This window comes from Anguilla rostrata, chromosome 7, assembly GCF_018555375.3.
Source record: "Anguilla rostrata isolate EN2019 chromosome 7, ASM1855537v3, whole genome shotgun sequence".
NCBI lineage: Eukaryota > Metazoa > Chordata > Actinopteri > Anguilliformes > Anguillidae > Anguilla > Anguilla rostrata.
Window position 1 is genome coordinate 6414667 of NC_057939.1, and position 21157 is coordinate 6435823.

A 21157-nucleotide genomic window follows, 5' to 3' on the forward strand; every position below is an offset into this window, starting at 1 on the left:
TTTCCAGCAACTTAATTTACATTTTGACTTTATGTGGGTTGTGTGACAAATTTGTTTACCCATTCATTCAGCATTTGTAGTTTTTATTGGTGTTTTGCCTGCAATAACAACAGTCATCGTGTAATTATGATTTTTGAATAGTGGCAGTGAGAGTAATTCACAGAACGAGACATGTTAGCATTAATAATCCAGAGGGGGGAAAAAACTGAAGAAAAACCAGTGCGTTTCATTTTTCTCTTAAATGTAGCCTATTGGCTGTGGAGCAGCATTGATGGCCCTGTATTCCCTGTATGATTGGTTGCTGGCAGAGGGACAGAATCTTCTTTATTTGCCTGTTCAAGATCAATGACTTATCTTTGTGAGCACTGAGCCCACAGAACTGGTGATGTGAGGCATTGTGGTTCCTGTGTGTAAACACTGGCGGAAGAGAGTGCAAAGGGGCAAAATTAAACGAAGGTACAGGACCTAGCACGATGCTGCGGGGCATAAATTGAATGTTTTATATGCCTGCTGCGAGGGCAGCACGGGATGGGAATTTGATTAGGAGTTTTTCAGTGTTACTGCAGTGACTCGGAGGGGGAGATCGGAAGGCAGTGCAGGAGGAGCCATTTTGTTTCTCACTGTGATCGTGACCGTGAGCAAGTGCTTACAGGAGCCATTTTGTTTCTCACTGTGATCGTTGACCCCGTGAAGCAAAGCTGGCTTACAGGGACACGTGTGGCAGTCTGCACGAGTAGGCCTCGATGGCTCTCTCTGGAGATCCCCTCCCGTCAGTTTCATCCAAACAAAAACTGATTGATCAACCGCCAGAGTGGAATGGCGAGTCTGAACCGGAATCCTCTGCCAGTTTCTCCTGATTAGAATTCCCATTGTTATTATGTGAGGCCTCCTGTTTAAAGAAATCTTCACTTTATACAGGCCTACACATCACACAGTTGTTTAGGTCGTTCTCTAAAATCTTAAGACCTGAGAATTGCTGAAGGCAGTTTTATGGAGGGTCAGGTTATTTGATGCGAGGGGGGGCTTAGTCTTTGATGTGGTGACCAACACCCCAAAAAAAGCCTGCATCTTACTGGTTCAGATCCTGCTTTTCCCAGAACTCCAGTCCAACTAGTTTTATATGGGGCCCTACGAGTGTTCTTTTGGTCACACAACAGCCTTCGGTCTCGTAAACATTAATATTTGTTCAGCAGATATTCAAGGTGACCTATACATTCTCAGGTTTTCAAAATATGTTTTCTTCCCGAGTTTTAATCCAATAACCTTCAGGTTCATAGTCCAGTGCTCTGACCCCGAGCCGATACATTATGCTGACCCAAAACAGATTTACAGCATGCTTTGAGTCGCACGCACTGAATGCATGTTCTTAAAATACTATCAAGACTGGCCTTCAAAGAAAAGTAAGGTCCTGAATATATTCTGAATTTTCCCATTAATGCTGGCCTTTCCTATATTTCCCACAGTTCGATGAGTCACAGACGAACGGTACATAAGAGTTCACAATTCGCGAGCGAAACTGAAAAATCAACGGCAGTTTGAGGAGCTACAGGAATTAGGAACTTTATAAACACTTCACCGTCCAGCTCATCCATGGAAGATCTCATCCATATTTCATCCAGATACATGCAATTATGTGATTGTATTAATGTAATGGAAAATGAATTACGGAAGCATCCATTGTGACAGAGTTTAATAATTTAGCAATATACGACCATAAAGTGAATTTTATACGGCGGTACTGCCGCAAAATAAAATTCAATAATGCAGATTTCCCGCTTTGAAATGGTTCCATAATACGTTAAGCACTGACTTTTGCTCGACCCCTCTTTCAATCTGCAGGTCGTTTGATGAAATGACGGTTGTCAGTTATGGTTTTCAAGGCCTTCTCGCGACAGAAGGAGTGCGTTTGTGAAGACCGCAATCCCCATACAGCCCATGCGCATTCCGAGCTGGAACCTTGCACAACGTGTTCAAATACAAATGATAAGGAAAAAAGGGCCATTCAGAAAGACTCAGAGAATGGAGGCAGTGAACGCATGCCCAGGTCTGCATGCCAGGTTTGGCCTTGTAGGAGCAGGTTCACACTTCCTTCATCTTATTGCAGCGCTACGATAAGGAGTCACCATTGGCCAGGGATCGTTACTAGCTCACAAAATGGATGCAGCAATGATGTTTTGTTTTTACCTGTACTCTTTTTACCTGGCGTGAGACGTGTCTGGCTTGCGTGCGAGCGTGAGACGGAGCCTGAAAGCGTGCATCGCACTGCTAAAAGTGCGAGACTGGGGAAACTCTGGGACTACTTAACGCGCCGCAGGTTATTCGCACGACGTCTCGCCAGTTTGCGTCCGCGCCCCCGTCGCTCTGCGGAATCCAGCGAAAGTAATCCCCGTAATTCTCTTTGCAAAACGATGCACTTACGCCGTGGGTTCCGAGACGGGATTTTACGGAGATTTGGCGAGGCTTTAACGGAACAAGGGTACGAATTTCCTCCCCGCAGTAAATTTAGTAAGGGCGTGAGGAGCATTCGTATATAATGGCGCCGTTACGTGTTCCGAAATGAAATTCAGAGGTGATTCATGATTCCGTGCCTTCATTATCTGCCTTATCAGACGCTTTCCCGGGATCGTCTAGTTCCTCAAATTCGTTCTGACGTGGGTAAAAGTGTGTTTAAATTTTCTGCCACTGGAACACTTAATGTGTTACGTAAGGAACTGAAACTTGACACTGTTTTAACTCTTGGTCAGTTTAAGGCTCTGATTTCAATCTTAGTTACAATGAAGCGCAATTGCTTTTAGAATTTTGTTTTAATCATTGTCCTTGTGAATTTTTATTACCTATGGTATTTATTTTCTATGTACTTATTGTTACTGCTATTGCTGTTATTTTATTATTCTTTTTAAATTAGCGATTTATTTTAAATAACATTTCACTTTTTCATTATTGTAATTGTTTTCATTGTATTTTGTAATCTCGGCACCATTGTAAATGAGTGCTCGTTCCCTCAGTGTCTCTTCAGAGAATTAAATGAAGGTCGATCGATTGATTGATGATAATGCGCAATGTTCCATTGACCTGCTACTTGAGAAACTTGGCTTGGACGCAGATGTTCACACGCAGCCGCACAGATCCTTCATAGGAACGTACTCGTACATACAGAGTGCCCAAACGCCTGCCCTCTGCGAAGACGTTCGGCTTGTTTCCGTAACAAAGTCGTTCAACTCCGCCTCTGGGCCACGAAACAATCCGTAAAGTGCGGGAGACGTACAGCATAGGACAAAAGGGAGACTCAGCGCGGCCTCCCTGCCACAATTAATTCGTTATCGTAGCACCCTCGGTTATATTTATACCTTCATTAACGGGGGGTATCCGTCAGTGCTTAATCACACATTTAGGCGCGGCGCCCCCTGTTGACCTTCGAAAGGGCGAGCGAGTAATCTCCCGAGCACCGCGGCGCTGGTGATTAATACGAAGGTCGCGGACCGAGGGTGGTTTGAGCGATGTGTTTATTATGGGCTTGGACTGACCGAAAGTCGGCGGTCATTTTAACAGAACGTACCCCTCCGGCGGACCTAAATTACACCTGGAGAAAGTCCAATGTAATCTGTTATTTCCGAGGAGGAAGGGAGAAAAAAAAAATTCACCTTCCTCCTCCACCCCCCCACCCCCCAAAGCCAGTTCCATCGGCAGTTTCGAAAAAAAGAAAGAACACTTCAAGGTGAAGTGTCCCCTGAGAGCACAAACTATAATTTTGGGATTGGGAGTGCGTGCGTGTGTGCGTACGGCCGTGGAGAAAATAAAGGCGTACAGGGGAGATCGTCAGGTTAATGATTAGGGTAATAATTATGCCATTCTACACTATAGCGCAGCACGCGCTGTCTGAATACAGTCTCATGCCTGGCATGACTAATTTCTGTCATGCAATCTTTCATCATTAATATGTCGAGAGCAATGTACCTGTTTCTCATGGTGTAAAATGCTCCCTTGTGTCAGCAATTTCACAGAGCGGTGAGCTCGGCAGATCGTCAGGCCTTGCATTGAGAAAGCCTGCCAATCAATCCTGAGTGGGCAATTTTCCTGTGGCCGATCGCGAGACAATGAAATGTGTTATTATGGTTTAAGGCCATTACTTCGTGCGGAGTCCATGATACTAATTTCATGACCAAATTGCAGCGTTGCAGTGAATATCTGTCGCGATCGATCATTCATAAATCAAGGACAAGCCCTCAGACCGCAGTTCACTTTGCGTGTGTGATTTCCTTCAGAAAAGAGGCCAGAAACAGAGTCGGGTAAGATTGTTTTGTTTGTGTGAGTGTGGGGGGGGGGGGCAAAAACTATTCACATAATTTGCAACTGTGAATAGGGCTGCCTGTACATTTCTCCCATTAATTACTCGGACCGGACATTAAATTGTTTGGTTGGGACTACGAACCGGACACTTACAAATGATTTGAAAACTGGACAAGGTAAGGTAAGGTAAGGGAGTAAAGGGAGTAACGTAAGAGTGAAAGCATGTGCGATTGGTTGCTATCAGCTGTGATAAATAATATAATGTTCTGGGGAAAATATGTTACTGTTATGGGGTTTGCGCTCATTGTTTCAAAATTATTTTTACTGATACAAAAAGTTGAATTTTAGCAAGACAGATTCCTCCCCCCAGAACCCCCCCCCCCCCCATACTGGGGCACCCTGATGGTGTGAGCCCATTTCAACAGAGGCAGCCGAAATGTATCTAAGGCCTGTGTTTCAAAGGCACACTGTGCCTTGCATGTACTGTGCGAAAAACCACGCTACATGCATTATTAAAGATGTTTCCTCCTGCCCCACATGCGCGTCAGTAGCCAAGGGAGGCCCGACCGCTGAAAGAGAAAAGAGATGAGAACAGGGCAGAAGTTCCTGTTACGCTCCGGCTGGGGGGGGGCGGGGGGGGGGGGGCGGGGGGGGTACTACACTCACAGATAAAGTAATATGTGTGTGAGAGAGAGAGTCCTATGGGCCCATCTCCAACGCTGGATGTGTTCTTAAGATATATTCACTTGAACTATAAGAGTGCACCAAACCACAATTCAGTTTCTCTTTTTTTTAAACGAAGGTTCGTTTTATATTTCTTTTTTTTTAAATTAAAAAACAGCAATGCTTGATTCTTTACTAATATGTTTTATTAAATCACTTATAACATAAAAGACATTTACTGGCCTTACTTAAGATAGATTAAACTAACTTCCTCACTTATATTTGTATTAGTTTTTATTAATTGAATAGTAATTATAACTAAGGCAAGGGAAAGCCTCACTGCGGTCAAAAAGTAAAGGATGTTGTGTTGGTGTGGTCAATTACTAACCACATATTTGTGGATATGCTTTAACTGAGCTTGAAGTTCTTCTTCAACAAAGGCAGAAGGTTTAGGCATCTTACAGAAGTAAAGTTAGCATTGCCAACTCTCAGAGACAATAGCCTCTGAGCTTGTTTGTGGCTAGATGACATAATACATTAATTCACATATTACAGTGGTAATAGTTAGTCAGTTGCTATATAGCAATGACAGGGATCAACAATAAAGACTCAAACAAACTACCTGTCATTTGCAATGAACAACTAGCTGCTTAGCTAAAGGACATACAGACATTGTTTGCAAGCACTCCAGCCTTGAAACAGTGCTGCAGTTTGATGAATGTTATGTGCACAGACATGGACACAATGTCCTCCTGTTCAGTCATATTAAAGTGGTGATTCATATAACATGGCAATAACTGCATATGTTCTTATGGTGAACTGACTATGCTCTGTTCCACATGTTTGCAAGTTTGGTGTTTTTGCCAAATCACCAGAAATGGACAAAAAGGTGTTACTGAAGATGGAAGAAGAGATGGAGACTATAGCGCTATATCTAAAAAGTAATTATAACCTAGTTTAAAAAGGCAAGGTAACCCACAATAATTTTATCCTTAACATTCCCTTCCTTCCTCTGTTCATTGTGGTCATAGAAATGGCTCTTCTTAGTGACTCACAAGAAACACAAATTATTCATTATTCGTAATCAGTTCGACCCTTATCCCATGGAGAAAGTGTATTTTATCTTGCCAAAAGATATCAAGTGTGCTCTGTGAGTACCATACCCGTGTCATATCTCAATGTCTCCTTTTTTTTAACAGAGCTCTGACAGAAACATGCATTATCATTCTGTTCAATTAGTGTGAAAAAGGGTCTTTTTTAAAATACGGGAAATGCATAATGAATGGCGATGATTTATTTCTAGTATTTATCGGCCAAATGACCTCCACTGAAAAAGCTGCCAGCTGTACAAAATGGAGTGTAACAATCTCCGATCATGTAATACGTCTAATAGTTTAAATGACATTGCTAGCACGGGCGGTGTTCAAATTAAATTGAAAGCTAAGCTTGTCCCAGGAGATCATCCCAGGCTAGTTATCTAGATGGACCTCAACAGTCACCATCTCCTCCAGTGCCCATCAGGAATCTACATACCCTCCCAACACAGTGGTAAGGATCATTCAGAACAACTCTTGTCCCTTGGTTTGCAATGATCTTGGTCTCCTGATGATCAAAAAACCCATGAATTAGACAATTAGTCATGGATAGTAACATGAAGGTTGACAACTGAACTCTGTCAGACCATGTTGCTTTGTCCTACAAATAACGCCAGATGTTCTACATCCCTTCTGCACCAATCTCCCATGGATAATGATGAGAAAGGGTGGCACCTGTTTGGGGCACAGAGCCAATTCAATGTGGGGAAACGCAGAATTGTCAGGTGACAAGGCTGTAAACTTACAGGTACATCTGAAGGAAACCAGATTATGGAAAGTCAACAACAACAACCTCAACCCCCCCTAAACTAACTAAACTAAACTGCTAAACTAACACTGCAGGAAGTTACAACACTTTAAAAAAATAAAAAATAAACCTGTTACTCTGTTCGAAGCACGACATTTAAAGAATGTCTTTGACTAATTATTCACACAATGCACATGGAAGGAGCAAACACCACCTGGACTGTACAGATGTTGTGAATGCTTTTTAGTTCTGTTTTACATGGTCTCAACACAATCCTTCATCTGATGGCTCTGAGCAAGTCATTTCTTTATCTTTTTATGGGGCAGCTCACTGGAATAGATGGTTCCATGAAAGAGCGATCCACTCAAGAGTCTCAAGAGATGGTCTGGTGACACCTCTCAAACAAGCAGATGGACCCGTGACTCCTCCGTTGTGGACAGAGCTCGAGCGGGATTTAAAGATCCCCCCCTCAAATTCCTCCCTAAAGCTGGCGTTTATCCGTCGCATTTGCAGTTGTTTACCCGTGACTGTCTTAAAGCCCGGGGACTTGCTTGAACTACAGCGTAGCAGCTGTCTGAAAGTCCAGCATCAGATGGAGCCCGTTTGTACTGCTCTCAACACAGACGGCTATCGCGGTGGGAGGCCTTGCATGGTGGTTTAGGCAGGATCTGGACTTTCCCCATCAGTGCGGTCAAAACTCACGGGAACACGAACACGACTCTTGCTCCTGGCCTAGAGTCCTCGGTGTATTGCACTCGTGTGACGAGTCCCACCTAGAACGCTGTTTTGAGACAGAGTGCTTGTGAGTTCTGAGGCTTTCCGAGCGCACTTCTAATTTGGGAGACGGCAGGAGAATGCGCCACGGCACTGTGGGCAACAGGGACACAAATTCTGCCGCATAAATACAGAAAAAAAAAAAAAAAAACTTGCTTAAGGCAGTTAATTTAATTGCTTAGGTACAAGGTAACTTGTCTATACATGTTATGAAAGTCTGAAAAGACGGGAAAACCTTAAGAGACTTTTCTTATATTGCTCATACCGTCACCGCATGCCGAGCGGAACGCATCGACTCACGGAGGGAACTCGCCCGTACCAGAGAAGCGCTGCCGTCTCTACGGGGCGGAGTAGGCCCAGAACGCAGCCTCCTCACGGAGCTGCCCGAAAAAACAGGCAGACCACTCGGGGAGAGGAACCCACCTCTCCCATCTGTCTGAGGGATACAATGGACGAAGGGGGGGGAAGAAAAGATTAAAAGGAAATTATTTCGGATCCTTCCAGGGTCCTCTGTTACCGCCTGAGTCCCCTTCTCACCCCTCAGGCAGATGCTGTTGGGTTCCCAGGTGCAGGCTAAACAGATTTAAGTGGCCATTTATTCCCCTGTCAATCCAGCTCCTCAGTACGTCAATTGGAACAGAACTTCAACAGACGCGGGCTGACAAGTGTGCTGTTGCTTATGTTGCCGTCATCGTTGTGTATGGGTTTTGTGCGGCATTTTTGCAACAGTGCTGTGTGTGTAAGACAAAATAAAGCAAATCTTCTTGATAACAAAATTCATACACTGGGTACTTTCACTGGCTTTTGAATCTGCATAAAGCAGAATTTAGAAACACTTATCGAAAAAAATGCTTTTTTCCTTTAAAAATGATCTGTAATTTTATCTGAAAATGGAAAAAGGCTAAAACATACCAACAATAGTAAGAATAATAATTGGTAAAGGTCTCTGCACTGTTAAATCTCCTTTCAGGATAATCCTTTGGAATTAAACAGGTACCGAAGGACATCCAATGAAATGCTGTTACCCCATGATTCCAGGGATTTATTTCTGGAAAACAGATAGCTGGCCGGGTTTATAAAAAACTATTTTGTGAATAGGCTTATATTTATTATAATTCAATATAGAAATAGCTCTTATTAATTTATTTGGTGCGAAAAGGAGAAAATAATATTAAGCCCCACAAGACACGATGACCTCTCGTCTCGTCGGCTCCTGCTGCCACCATTTCAGATTACGCTGCGGTGTTATGAGTGAGCGAGGCCTGGAGTTCAAATACGCAGCATATTGAAATATGCAGCATTCATAACAACATGGTGCATAAACACAGAATCTCCGGCAGGCAAAGGGACAATGCACTTCTCATCTCGTGCTCCGAACAGACATCGCTGAACCTGAGGAAACTGGGTCGCGCGTCTATTATGCGCCCTCTTACTCACACGCGTCATTCTGCGGTCATGTGACTTAGCCATTTTCCCCCATCCTCGGTGAAGATCACCAGCCCGGAGGCCTTCGACGCAGTGCGGACTCTCCTCGGTCGTCCTCGGCAAACCCCCACCTCCGGAGAGTGAAATGCTTCCCTGCTCAAAACCCTCAACCTCACCTAGATGGCAGGACCCAGGGGTTGCCCTAAGGGGGGCGGGGGGGAATCTTCTCCGAATCTGTGCCCTCCTGACCGCTGTCGTCATCGGGCCTCACCACACTGTGGGTGGGAGGATGTTCGGAGAGTGGGGGGGGGGGGGGGGCGGAGAGGGCTGGGGACTGCACCCACTTTTCGCCCTCCTCTTCCCGCATGCTCATTGGTCCTCCCAATACTCACATACTGCACCAATTCCACACTCATCCATCACACTGTTACCGCGAAGTCATGGGAGTGGGAGCTGGCGATTTATCGCCCTATACTACGAGCGCGATCATGTGATCTCAACAGGAAATGACAGCGTTTGTGCTGTGACACGCTCACAAATTCAGCCTTACGTATTTCAGCGCAAAGCCGTACAGCAGGTAGGTGTGCGCTGCATAGAGTTTTCTCATTTATTCATTTAGTGGCATTAGGCAGTGAAGCTATCGAGAGCGACAGATCATCCAGGGAGGGGTGCTTTTATTTAAAATGTCAAAATAGCACTCATGATTATGAGCCACCTCCACTGGTGGGCTGAGGGGAAGTGGTGGTGGGCAGCGCGTGCACTGGAGCATAGCGCATTGCTTGTCTCGGAATATTGCTGAGCATTCCAAATCAGGATAAATAGAACACGGAAAAAAAAACTTACAGGAAGTATACTTCAGGGTGGAATGATTTTCACTGTCTTGTCGATAAAAATCATTGTCTGTCTCAAGTTAAGAAAATCCTGAACATCAAATTATGTAGATCCATTTTATATGAAGGGGCAAAGCCCTAGAGGCCGTGGTACTTATGGCAATACGCACGATGCGCCACGCCTCCCCCTAGCTTTATTTACAGCTACTGAATGTCAAATAAACAAAAATGAAGTCAGGTGACAAACAGCGCGGCGTTTGATTGGTTATAAATCTGCCTGAAGCACAAACGAGCCACAAGAGTAGAAATGGAAAGCAGTGCAGCAGGGAGGAAGTCTGTGGTTGTTTTTCATCGATTTTTATTTATTTATTTATTTTTAAACACAGCTTTCCTCTCAGTTATAAAGCACCAAAACTGCACATTTTGACTGCCTGGGGAGGCATAGCATATACCCCCCTCCCCCCTTAAAGAGGAATCTGAGTTTGGTAGCTATTTCTCACATAAATGTCAGGTGTAAACATATGGGGCAAGAGATGTTTCCACCACACTGGCCTTTTGCCGTACCAAAAAATAGCATTACAGGGGATCTTTAAGAGAAGTAAACCTGCAAGTGCTGATGGTGTACATACCATGAGATCATCGACAGACTGCTGACGGTATTTTTACGCACTCTAACAATTGAAGAATTATCAAATGACCGGTGGAAACAAAGGAGGATAATTATGTAAGGTTTGTATAATTACATCAAAGGAACTTGAATAAAAGTTTACGAGCCAACTGAAAGATGCTGACATTTTACTGCAAAATTACATATCCGTAAACATCTCTCCGTCACTGGTGTTCCTGAAAAGGACAGTCATATCGTTGTGTGTTGGAGCGAATGAGAGATTTTAGTAAAATGCCACGGACAAGGACACATTTATGTTTACATTTTCAGTAAATCTGATCATGTGGACAGATATACATGCTCTCTCTCCCTTGGGGACCTTTCTGTTGAGCAACTCATTTAAATAATGCAACTGTGACATTTTTTAAAGGGGAACTCAGGAAACCATAAAAGCTGTGCTGGATTGATTTGTGCATTCATTTTACATTCCTTTGGGACTCTGTTAGATTGATTTTTGACTAAAAAATATTGTCCTGAAAAAAGAAATAGCACTGAGGAAAGTAAAATATATTAAGTCAACTATATTTATATGCGGCCTATCATTAATATTTTAAAATGTTTTACTTTCAGTTCATTTTTTAAAATTAATTTTGTGCAAAATCTCAAAGAAAATTAAATAAATATAGCAATATACCATACACGGAAAGGGGTTTTTTTTTTTTTTGTTTTTTTTTTTAAGACCTCAATAAAACTTGAAAATTTGAAAACAGGAACTGAGGGGTTCTCTGTGATATTTCGTTCTATCATAAGTTTCATAGCTTAGAGAGATAAGAAAAAAAAACTAAAAGCAGCCTCCCTTCCAGTTTAATGTATAAATACAGTATACTTTACAGCTTTGCCTGGTTAGTATGGTATATGCGTGGATCTTCTCTTCCTTTATGGCTTAAAGATGCCGTTCACTTCAGCTTTTTTCATTCAGAGATGAAGCCTACTTCTAAATGGGAAAGTAAGGGGAGTCATTTGGAGCCATTTTATGACATACAAGAGCTTCTACGACACTTCTCCTCTTTTTATGATCCTTAATAGTCCTCTCTTATGGGCAGATAGCGAGATTGATGGTAGAGCCATACTGAATTTTGGAGCCCTTAAAGACTTTATGGCGGTTAAATGCTTTGGCAATTTTGAAAGTTTGTCATGACAGTAACACGTGCAAGTACAGCGAAAGCTCAGGGACAGGAACCCTTTAAGGCTGGGGGGGTCATTCGTAATCAGGAATTCAGTCACAGTTAGCACGTTGAGCACAAACAGAAAAATGTTGAATTTGAATGCAACATTCTCTGTTGAAGTTGTTTGGGCAGCATCGCTGTTTTCACGGCAGCCTTGATTCGAACACCATCACAATAACAAGTGCATCCTTGAAACGCGTGGGATGAGTTCAAATCAGAAGAACAGGTTCACATTTGTGCAGTCCGTGCGCAGAGAATTTTGTGCGTTGTAACCGGGCGACAGGAGGCAGCTTCGTATTTCTCCGCGCTCCGCCCGGCTTCCTGATTGCGAGAGGCCCGTTACCGTTACATTCGGCGAGACGCAGTCAAGCGCATCTCCGCACAACTGCCGTTATAATCAGGATAGATCTCCACGCGAGAGCCATCGCTGTCCGTATATACTCCCCGAGAGACGGACGACTGTACCCAGAATGCAGTGCGCAGCAACATGACGCTCTTTCGTACCGAACGAGAGCCGCCGGCTGTCTCCCCGGGGAAGTGGACGGAGTGTAGCACAGTGGGTAAGGAACTGGGCTTGTAACCGAAAGGTCGCAGGTTCGAATTCCCGGGTAAGGACACTGCAGTTGTACCCTTGAGCAAGGTACTTAACCTGCATTGCTTCAGTATACCGGTATATCCAGCTGTATAAATGGATACAATGTAAAATGCTATGTACAAAGTTGTGTAAGTCGCTCTGGATAAGAGCGTCTGCTAAATGCCTGTAATGTAATGTAATGTAAAAGTGGCAGAGGCACTGCAGTGAAGAGCCAGGCTGAAATGTGAACAGCAGCACTTTCAGGTGTGTTCCTTCTACACACGTGCGAGTTCCGAATAAATTAAGCCACCGGCGAAATTATTTTCTTGGCACACTTAGGTTACGCTGCGGATACAGGTGATCAAATTCGGATTTTCTCCATCGCAAATGACACGGTTGAGGTGTTTTTTGAATGGTGTGAACAGTATAAAAAAAATCATATGGAGTCACATTTCTTTCTGCTCTGAATTGTGTCACATCTTTACGAGGGAAATAAATCTGTAGCCACAAACCTTGCTTGTGTGGACGCTGAAATTGGAATTGTTCAGTCCACACATGCGTTCAGTACACTCACTGGTGTGCACCATTTGAGTGGGGTATGAGTTTAGTCAAAAAAAGGAATGCCTAACTGCCCTGTCTAATTAGAGGTACACTCCCCATGCAAGAGGGTAATGTTGCTAAAATGTTTTAATTCTTTTTTTTATTTTTTATTGATATTGAAGAGTCTGAACACGAAAATTGGAATTGACCAATCAGGTCTGCAGTCTGAATGTAGCCTTAGTTTATGATCCTTTCTCTTTGTGCACTTCTCACTGGAAAGTTTTAAAATGGTGAAATTTTGGAAGTTTTACTGTCTGTTGTCTGTCATTTGAAGTTTTTACCTTGAGACCGAGGATCACATTGGAAATAAGTGTTGCCAAAGCCTTTATGCGTCATCGCCTGAGCAGAACTTGCATCCAATGATGTTTGTATTCTTTTTACCAAAATAAAAATCAATCAATCAGTCAGTCAACCACAAACTGCAATAGTTGGTCAGAATAATCTACTCAGAAACTTGCATGTCACCTATTATAAAAACATACCGTACTGTGCTGCATATTAATTGACGGCCAGGTAGACTAGTACTTATTAAAGAACCCAGAGATCAAGCTCGTTACTGGAGTAACATCACCAGTCATTTGCATCGAATGTCCTTGGTCCTTTGTGTGGGGAAAGTTTCAATTAATTTTTCTGTTTCTAATGAAACACACACAGCATCTGCTCAACAAAGAATTCCGTTGTATTGGTTTAAATCTCATTAAATCTCTATTTCGTCTTTTCAAAAATGTCCCCATCTCTTTGATTTAATCACGTCATGAATGACCGTACTAGCAGCTCCTAGAATTTTCTGAGAAGCACCTATTTAATCATACTGCGTACATTTGTATGGTGGATTTATATAAAGAAATGTGCGATCATTTGTGGTGCAAATTCCAACTAGCATCTTCGAGCGAGAGGAGGATAAGTCGAAATGAGATAAAATGCCATAACCCATAAAATGCTTCATTAACCCATACATTGAGGGGGGGGGGGGGGCTGACCTTCCCAAAGCAGGAAGCAGAACTCGGGAGTCTCACACCCGACGTAAACCTTTATAACAGCAATCCCTGAAACAACACTGCAAGCAGCCTGAACGGGCACGTTTCAGCCCCCACCCCACCCCTCTAAATTTAAAATGCACCTTTAAATCTGAAGGAGGGCACGGAGTTTAATCAGCGAGGGAGTCGGCGTGAGCTCCAAGTCTGAGTCAGCTCACTCGCTGCTCGCTCCTAATCCTGCTCACGGCGCATCTGCCAATCGTCTGCACTGACTGGCCTGGCCAGGGGGATCCCGTTGGACCTGAATGATTTATCCAACGTCGGGGCCCCCGAAATGGATGCTCTTTGAACTCACCGTCAATTATGTCTTGTTCCAATCGCACGGAGTTGAAAGCGCAGGTTAATCTCCTTAATGAGCCGGGAAAGGTTAGAGCCCACGGTGAGGCTTCTGTCTGCAAATCGTCCCGCAAAGGGGGCGGGGCGGGGGGGGGGGGGGGGAATTGGCGGGTTTTCCTCGCGTCTGTCGCGGCGCGCAGCGCGTGGACGCGCGTCTAATGGCCGGAAAGTCGGTCTCCACCGCTCCGATGCAGCCGGCTGGACGAGTAGATGGGCCTTGGGATGGAAAGGATGGAAAGGTCAGGGAGGCGCAGTACTGAGACTAGCGGAGAGAGACACAAGTATGGGGGTTGGGAGGACAAGAGAGAGGCATTTTGTGTGTGTGTGTGTGTGTGTGTATGTATTTGAGCACTCCCTACAAGGTAGAATAGTCAGAAGAGTGGGGACAGATTTTGGTTCCCGCTTTGCATGACATTCTTGCACGGTTGGTGTGTATTCACACACGTGTTTGTGCACAGTAAACATGTCCGCTGTTATTTCAGCGAACACATGAGTCCCCCTCTGGACCACAGCAGGACCATAGGAACTCTGTAAGAGTTGATTTAACGCTGAACCTTTTACTGTGTGTGCGCGCGCGTGTGTGTGTGTGTTTGTGTGCACGCGATGGAGGGAGAAGGAAGGTGAGAGCACGAGAGAAAGAGGCGCCTCGGGCAGTGTGGAACTTGCACGGCGACGGTCCCTCGTCCGTCCGCCCGCCACGCCCGGGCGGCCCCCCCGGGGGGCGCCGTGCTGCTTGTGAACCCGCTCCTCATACGCAGTGTCACTCCGTGTCAGACGCTTCAAAGGGAGGATTATTTAATTTAACGTGCAGAGGCTCGCTCTCTCTCTCTCTCTCTCTCGCTCTCTCTCTCTCTCTGCCCTTGGAAATAACCTCTTTCTTCCCTTCAATATTTCATGGAGGAAAAAAAAGGGAAGATCAGTCGTGATTACGACTGAATTGAATGATAATGCGAGAGTCACGCTGGGAACTCAGCGACATTATTCCCGTTCCCTGAATGGGCTAGATTCACCCAGACCCGAAAAACACTTTCATATATTACTCTCAGGAAGGGGATAATGGCCATTCAGTGAGAAACCAAATCCATATAAATCTACGAGTGAATCTCCTGTAGGACAGTGAATGCCGTATAGTATGACAGTAAAATATATTTAATTTTATTGTACAGCTTGCACGCAAACTTGTTTTGCACACCTGCTGGAATAAATGGCACTTAAAATGGGAGAGGTACATTTTGTGCTAATCATAACTCATCAACACTTCAATAGCTGGGTTGAAAATGCTTACCTGTGCCCTGTTATTACTCATTAATTATGGTTTGTTCCATCCACAGACGGTCTGTGTTCCTTTAGTGACATGCACCTGTACACAAACAGGACCATTAAAACTTTTTTTTTTTTTTCAGATCCTAAAATTTCACGTGTCTGAAAAAAATTATTTATTTCACCAGTAAATTTTTCCCCTCCATTCACTTGTAAAACTGAATGCAGCCGGTCGATAAAGCACACAGCTGGAAAATAAATAAATAAGTGAAAGTAGTACTTTTCGGAGAGGGCTGTAGCTTCACCTGGCAGGCGGGACCTCTCGTAAGAGGTAAGAGACCTTTCGGGGCAAGCGTGCCACCGGGGAGCACACAAACCTTCGCTCCACTCCGTTGGGTCTCATAACGACTCCCTCCCAGAGCGCTTCTGACGCGTTTCTCCTTCATACATGCTTTTACTGTCCCACGCCCCGTCTCTTCAGCACCGCGCTCCTGCCCCCCCCCCCCCACCCCCAACACCCCCCACCCCCCGCTCCTCCCAACACCCGAACGGAAATTTCCAGAAATCTTTCCTTCTCTGTCCATTTTAACCCAGCCCCATGGCGTGAATGAGAGAATGGAAGGACGTGACATTCAAATGAAGCTGAACAAGACACGGAGTCGAAAGCTGTGATCCGGTAGCCAGGTTATCCAAAACGGTTACGAGGATAGACTTCCCCCTCGGAATGCTGCGGTGGGGGGGGGGGGGAGGGGTGACGACCTTCAAACGACCTTTCAATAAGGCACCGCGTGTGGGGAGGGGGAGACTCGGTTATCTCGTTAGCAGGCCGGGAGGGAGGCCCGGCTGGGCGTTTCGTTAAGGCGGGGCAGTCCCTGGAAACAGAGCACGCGGCTGCACTCCGAGCCCCCGTCTTTGACCGTCCCGGGGTCACTGTTCTAACCGACACACCCCACAGCCAAATAGGCTGCCGAGCGGGTGTCAGAACCAGCGATGGGGAAAGCCCACTTTTCAACATAATTACGCTGCTTTGTTGAAAGAGGCAAAGTTGTTTGTTGCCGGTAATGTGCGCCCTTCATTTTTAATCCCAAACAGGAAGTGCTTATTACCGAGACCTTTATTGCCTACATGATGACTGATTGACGCTGAAGTGAAAGAGAGGAGCGTTTGCATATCAAACTGAAGAGATTATTCTCTGTTCCGCAGAGAGCACATCGCTCTCAATATGTAAAACCGAATCCTTGTCCATGCAGGTATACAGCAGATGCGGCAATGTAGCTAGGACACTGCCGCTGTTAGCCTTGAGCAAGGTACTTAAGCTGCACTGCATTCAGTATACATCCAGCCGTATAAATGGATGCAATGTAAAAGCTATGTATGCGGTGTAAGTCGCTCTGGATAAGATTGTCTGCTAAATGCCTGCAAAGTAATGTAATGTAGTGACTTTACTGAAAGAGCAGCACAGAAGCCTGTGTATTTTGCTGTGGATACTGCATGTGCTCACCTTCATGTGACTTTGTTGGCAGGCAAAGACCGTGCATAACCCAGCGAAGGGCACCATCACCATCATCATCGTCATCCTGACCGCGCGAGTTCGTATTTGGTTACCGGTTTCGAGCATGCCGGGCCTCTCTCTACCTGCAGAAGCAGCCGTCGGGCCGCGGTGGGTTCAGCTAGCCTCCGGTTGGGCCGCGGGGCCACGTTTTGGCAGCCGGGTGGATTAGCAGTCGCCTCGTCTCCCCTCTTGACGCCCCGCTCCGCGGACCCGGGACTAATGCGTCCCATCGGGGGGGCCCCCGCCTGCGACATCTGCTCGGCCTTCCGATCGCGCCAGAGAGCTCATTAGCATCGGAGCATTATATATATATACGGAGCGCCATAGCGTTTGGAACAAAGACATTTTTTTCCTCAATTTGGTTCTGTACTCCACAACTTTAGATTAACGGCATATACATAGTTTGAATGCCAAAGTGCACATTCTCAGCTTTTATTTAAGGGTATTTTTCTTCCCACCGACTGCCTCACATCCAATTCTGGGAAGCGTCTAAGGACAGACCAGGCAGATCTTGCGGAACGCTCGTTGCGTTAATTGCAAGCCAAAGTTGTCAACGCACAGAGGATGGGACTCGAAACCACAGAACTCCAAGCCCTTTTATACTGATCTAGGCGGCAACACTGCAAACTGTGACATCACAAACATACTGCATGAGCTAGCTAGCCCCACTGTGGCTAGCCGGTCATGCTACTGTCAAGTTACACGATAACCCTTGGCTAGCTCCTCATATATATTACAAAATAATATTACAAATTTTAGGACCTGTATATTTTTTGTCATTTTTGTTTTTAACACACATCGACAGTACCCATATGGCTCTATGTACTGTCAGAGTTTCATAGCTCAAGAACAAGTAAAGTTCAAAAAGGTACAAAAACCCCAAATGATGAAATCATATTCCTTGATGGCAAACAGAATATTCTATTTTTATGCACAACACTCTGTGGTCCCTTATTTCTGAATGACAGTCAAAGTCAAAAAAGATTTTGTGCTGGAAAATGAGTTAAATTTCTGCATGTGGTGTCTGGAAATGATCAGCACATCTGAAAGGTAAAAGGAATGGAGGGTGAATGCTGATTCGCTGGTTCAGATGAGGTAAGGGACGTGTTATCTAGGGAGGGCTGTTTTTTTTTTTTTTTTACAGAACTTCAAAAGCTACATTTCCTTAGAAACCTAATGTGCGCCATTTTACACCATGCAGAAGGGAGGCTGGCGTGAAACAGTCACGCAGAGACTCGATGGAGGTCAGGTTGGTTTAAACGCACCACCACATCACCGCCACTATCATTTCAATTGCATGTGCGCAATTATAAGTTAACTAGTGACATCCTTCAATATTGTGCAGAGGATTGTGGGTAAACTGTGAATTGATAAAAGAGACTGCCACCAAAACAGAGTTTATTTTATTTATTTTTTTTTAAAAGCCTTGTAAAATACAAAAATGAAAAAAAAAAAAAAAGTGAAAGTGCGTAAGTGCGTGTATGTGAGCGCAACTGCAATTATCAGGCATCCAGCGGCACTGTTTAATAATGTAAGATATTGCTAAATTGTGTTGGTATCTATTATGAATTTTAAATGAATGTTATATTGATACATTTTACATGTTTGAGCATCATTGATTCACAGGCTTCCAGCTAAATGCGCTGGTTGAAAATATTGAAAGCAATACCTTTGGTCATGCCTTCGAGGTGTTCGGTAATACTTATTACCCGCATATCTTAGTAGATAATTGACAGAGAAAGAGATTGAAAGCAATTTGAATGCAGGGTAGAGAATAGACCCTCTGGAGGAGTAATGACAATGAGTTCACTGAGACTTAAATTAATCTCTACGCTCGTTACAATTCACGGCACTGCAGTCTAACTGCTCTACTCTTCCCCTTCTGTGCAGAGACGTATCCATTTTGATCTCCTTCTCCTTCTGTCTATCCTTGCGTTCCACACGTGCACGCACACGTACACGCACACATGCACGCACAAGCACACACGAACGCATGCGCACACACACGCACGTACACACACACATACGCACAAGCACACACTCAATTGAAACATACACAGTCTCTCTCTCACACACGCTCTCTCTCCCTCTCTCTCTACCCCATCTCTCTCTCTCACTTCCCCCCCCGCCCCCCCTCTCTCTCCTCCTCTCACAATAGAATCACACTGTGACCCCCCTCACCTTCACTGCTTCTATTGCCCGGACCCGATCAGGCCTGTAAGAGATCTACGGCGCCTGTCACGCACAACCAAATATCTGTCCCCAGATCTGCCTCGGAAGACAAAGCCTGCCAAAGCAACAGCAGCAACAGCAGCAGCAGCAGCAGCAGCAGACACATTCAACCGACTATTCAAGGGCAGCGACTCCACACCAGATCATTAATTAATACCACTCTGTGGCCACAGATGACATTGCATGGGAAAAAGGACAGTATGAAAGCTTTCTAATTACGGAAACCGCGCGGGTTATTATTTTTAATATGCCCCTTCAGGCAGGATAAAGCACTCCTGGATAAAAAAAAGGGTTCCAGATGAATTATGAGAGAAGGGTAATGATGATAACGTGTAGCGAATTTCCACCAAACTCACTCGAGCTCGCCCCTAATGACAACGGCGTCGTAATTACTCTGTTTGCCCATCAGCGTGGGCACCGTACGTGGCCCATGCCAGGCACCACTCGCTTAAGCAACAAGGCAAACAACCCGTGACCGGATAATCGTGTCTTATCCCGCTGCCTCTACCCCCAGGGGGGCATGGAGGAGGAAGCTGATGCAGACACGGTGGTCCCCGCAAGGGAAGCTGTTCGAACCCGAGTCCTTCCCCAAGGCTCACCTGAGAACAATAGGTCCGCCAACGTCGATTGCGCTGCCCAATGTCAGCACTAGGACTTTCAAAGTCATTCTATTAAAATAATAATAATAATAATAATAATAGTAATAATAATAATGATAAAATGCAATGCATGAGTGAAGCACACAGCCTAAATCCTAATCTCAATCTTTCCCAAAATTCAGATTTAAATCTACATCCAGACTTCTGTGATACAAATGTTTTTGAAGTGCACATCCATTATTGAATACACCAGTATTGAATGGAAAAGTTTAACACAGGTCGAACAACAGGACTCATTTCTGGATTTAAAAAGAACACATCAGATATTTTGCCATTACGTGCACAGCAAATAACAAATAGTAGTGCTATCTTTAGAGTCCAAAGTTATCTATTGAGTGTTGAATTAACACTGAACATTTTACTGTGTACAAAGCGGCGAGGAAAGAAAATGTAACACCACCATCTGTAGCATGCTACCGATTTTCTTGCCGGCACTGCAGTAGCTAAACCCTACTCGGTAGTATGAACCCTCATTGACGGACCTCTGAAGGACAACATCCCGCAAGTCCTGGAAACCTACTGTGCCGTGTCGGGTCACCTGAGACAGGAATACAATGCAATCATTTTTCATATATATTATATTGTCTGATTTCATCTACACGGATCTATAAGGTGCGGGGTAGCAGACATGGTTAAACCGTTGTTTTTTTTTTTTTCTTTCTTTCTTTTTCTATTCGTTAATCTATTCACAGGGGGTAGTTGTAGAATGAGGGATGGGGGGGTGGGTTTTTGTCCGGTATGCAGATGGGGGGGGGGGGAAGCTGAATTCCCCTGGACGCCAGATAAAAGTCTCTATCCGGTCCTCTTCTCGCAGACCGATAATGAGCAAAGAAGAGCTGAAGATTAGCATGCTTTATTTAAATTCAGGGCAGGTTTTAGACATGTAAATTATGCCGGCGAAACACTCCACGCGCTCTCGAGAATTACAAACGGACAGACAGCATTCGAGTTAAGCAGAAGGTGCCTTCTTTTCTAAAAAAATTCTCTTCCCTTTCCTCGAGTACAGCATTTGTTATTTGAGCTGCCCATGGTCATTCATTGGGCTGTGGATTGTCTCTTTTGGGTTAGGGGCAGGGGGGATTGGATTGTCTCTTTTGGGTTAGGGGCAGCGGGGATTGGATTGTCTCTTTTGGGTTAGGGGCAGGGGGAATTGGATTGTCTCTTTTGGGTTAGAGGCAGGGGGGATTGGATAGTCTCTTTTGGGTTAGGGGCAGGGGGGATTGGATTGTCTCTTTTGGGTTAGGGGCAGCGGG

The 21157-nt window shown here is 44.8% G+C and overlaps 1 long non-coding RNA gene across 3 annotated transcripts in view; it reads right to left on the reverse strand.

The window, feature by feature from the left end:
• LOC135258862 (uncharacterized) overlaps positions 1–21157 on the reverse strand; it is a 67310-nt gene that overhangs the window by 36343 nt on the left and 9810 nt on the right. For 2 of the 3 annotated variants that reach the window (XR_010331112.1, XR_010331114.1), the window contains one exon: positions 14161–14417. The exons of the other annotated variant lie outside the window; for it this stretch is intronic. This is a non-coding gene — a long non-coding RNA (uncharacterized LOC135258862). The remainder of the gene's footprint in view (positions 1–14160; positions 14418–21157) is intronic. 3 annotated transcript variants of the gene reach the window in all.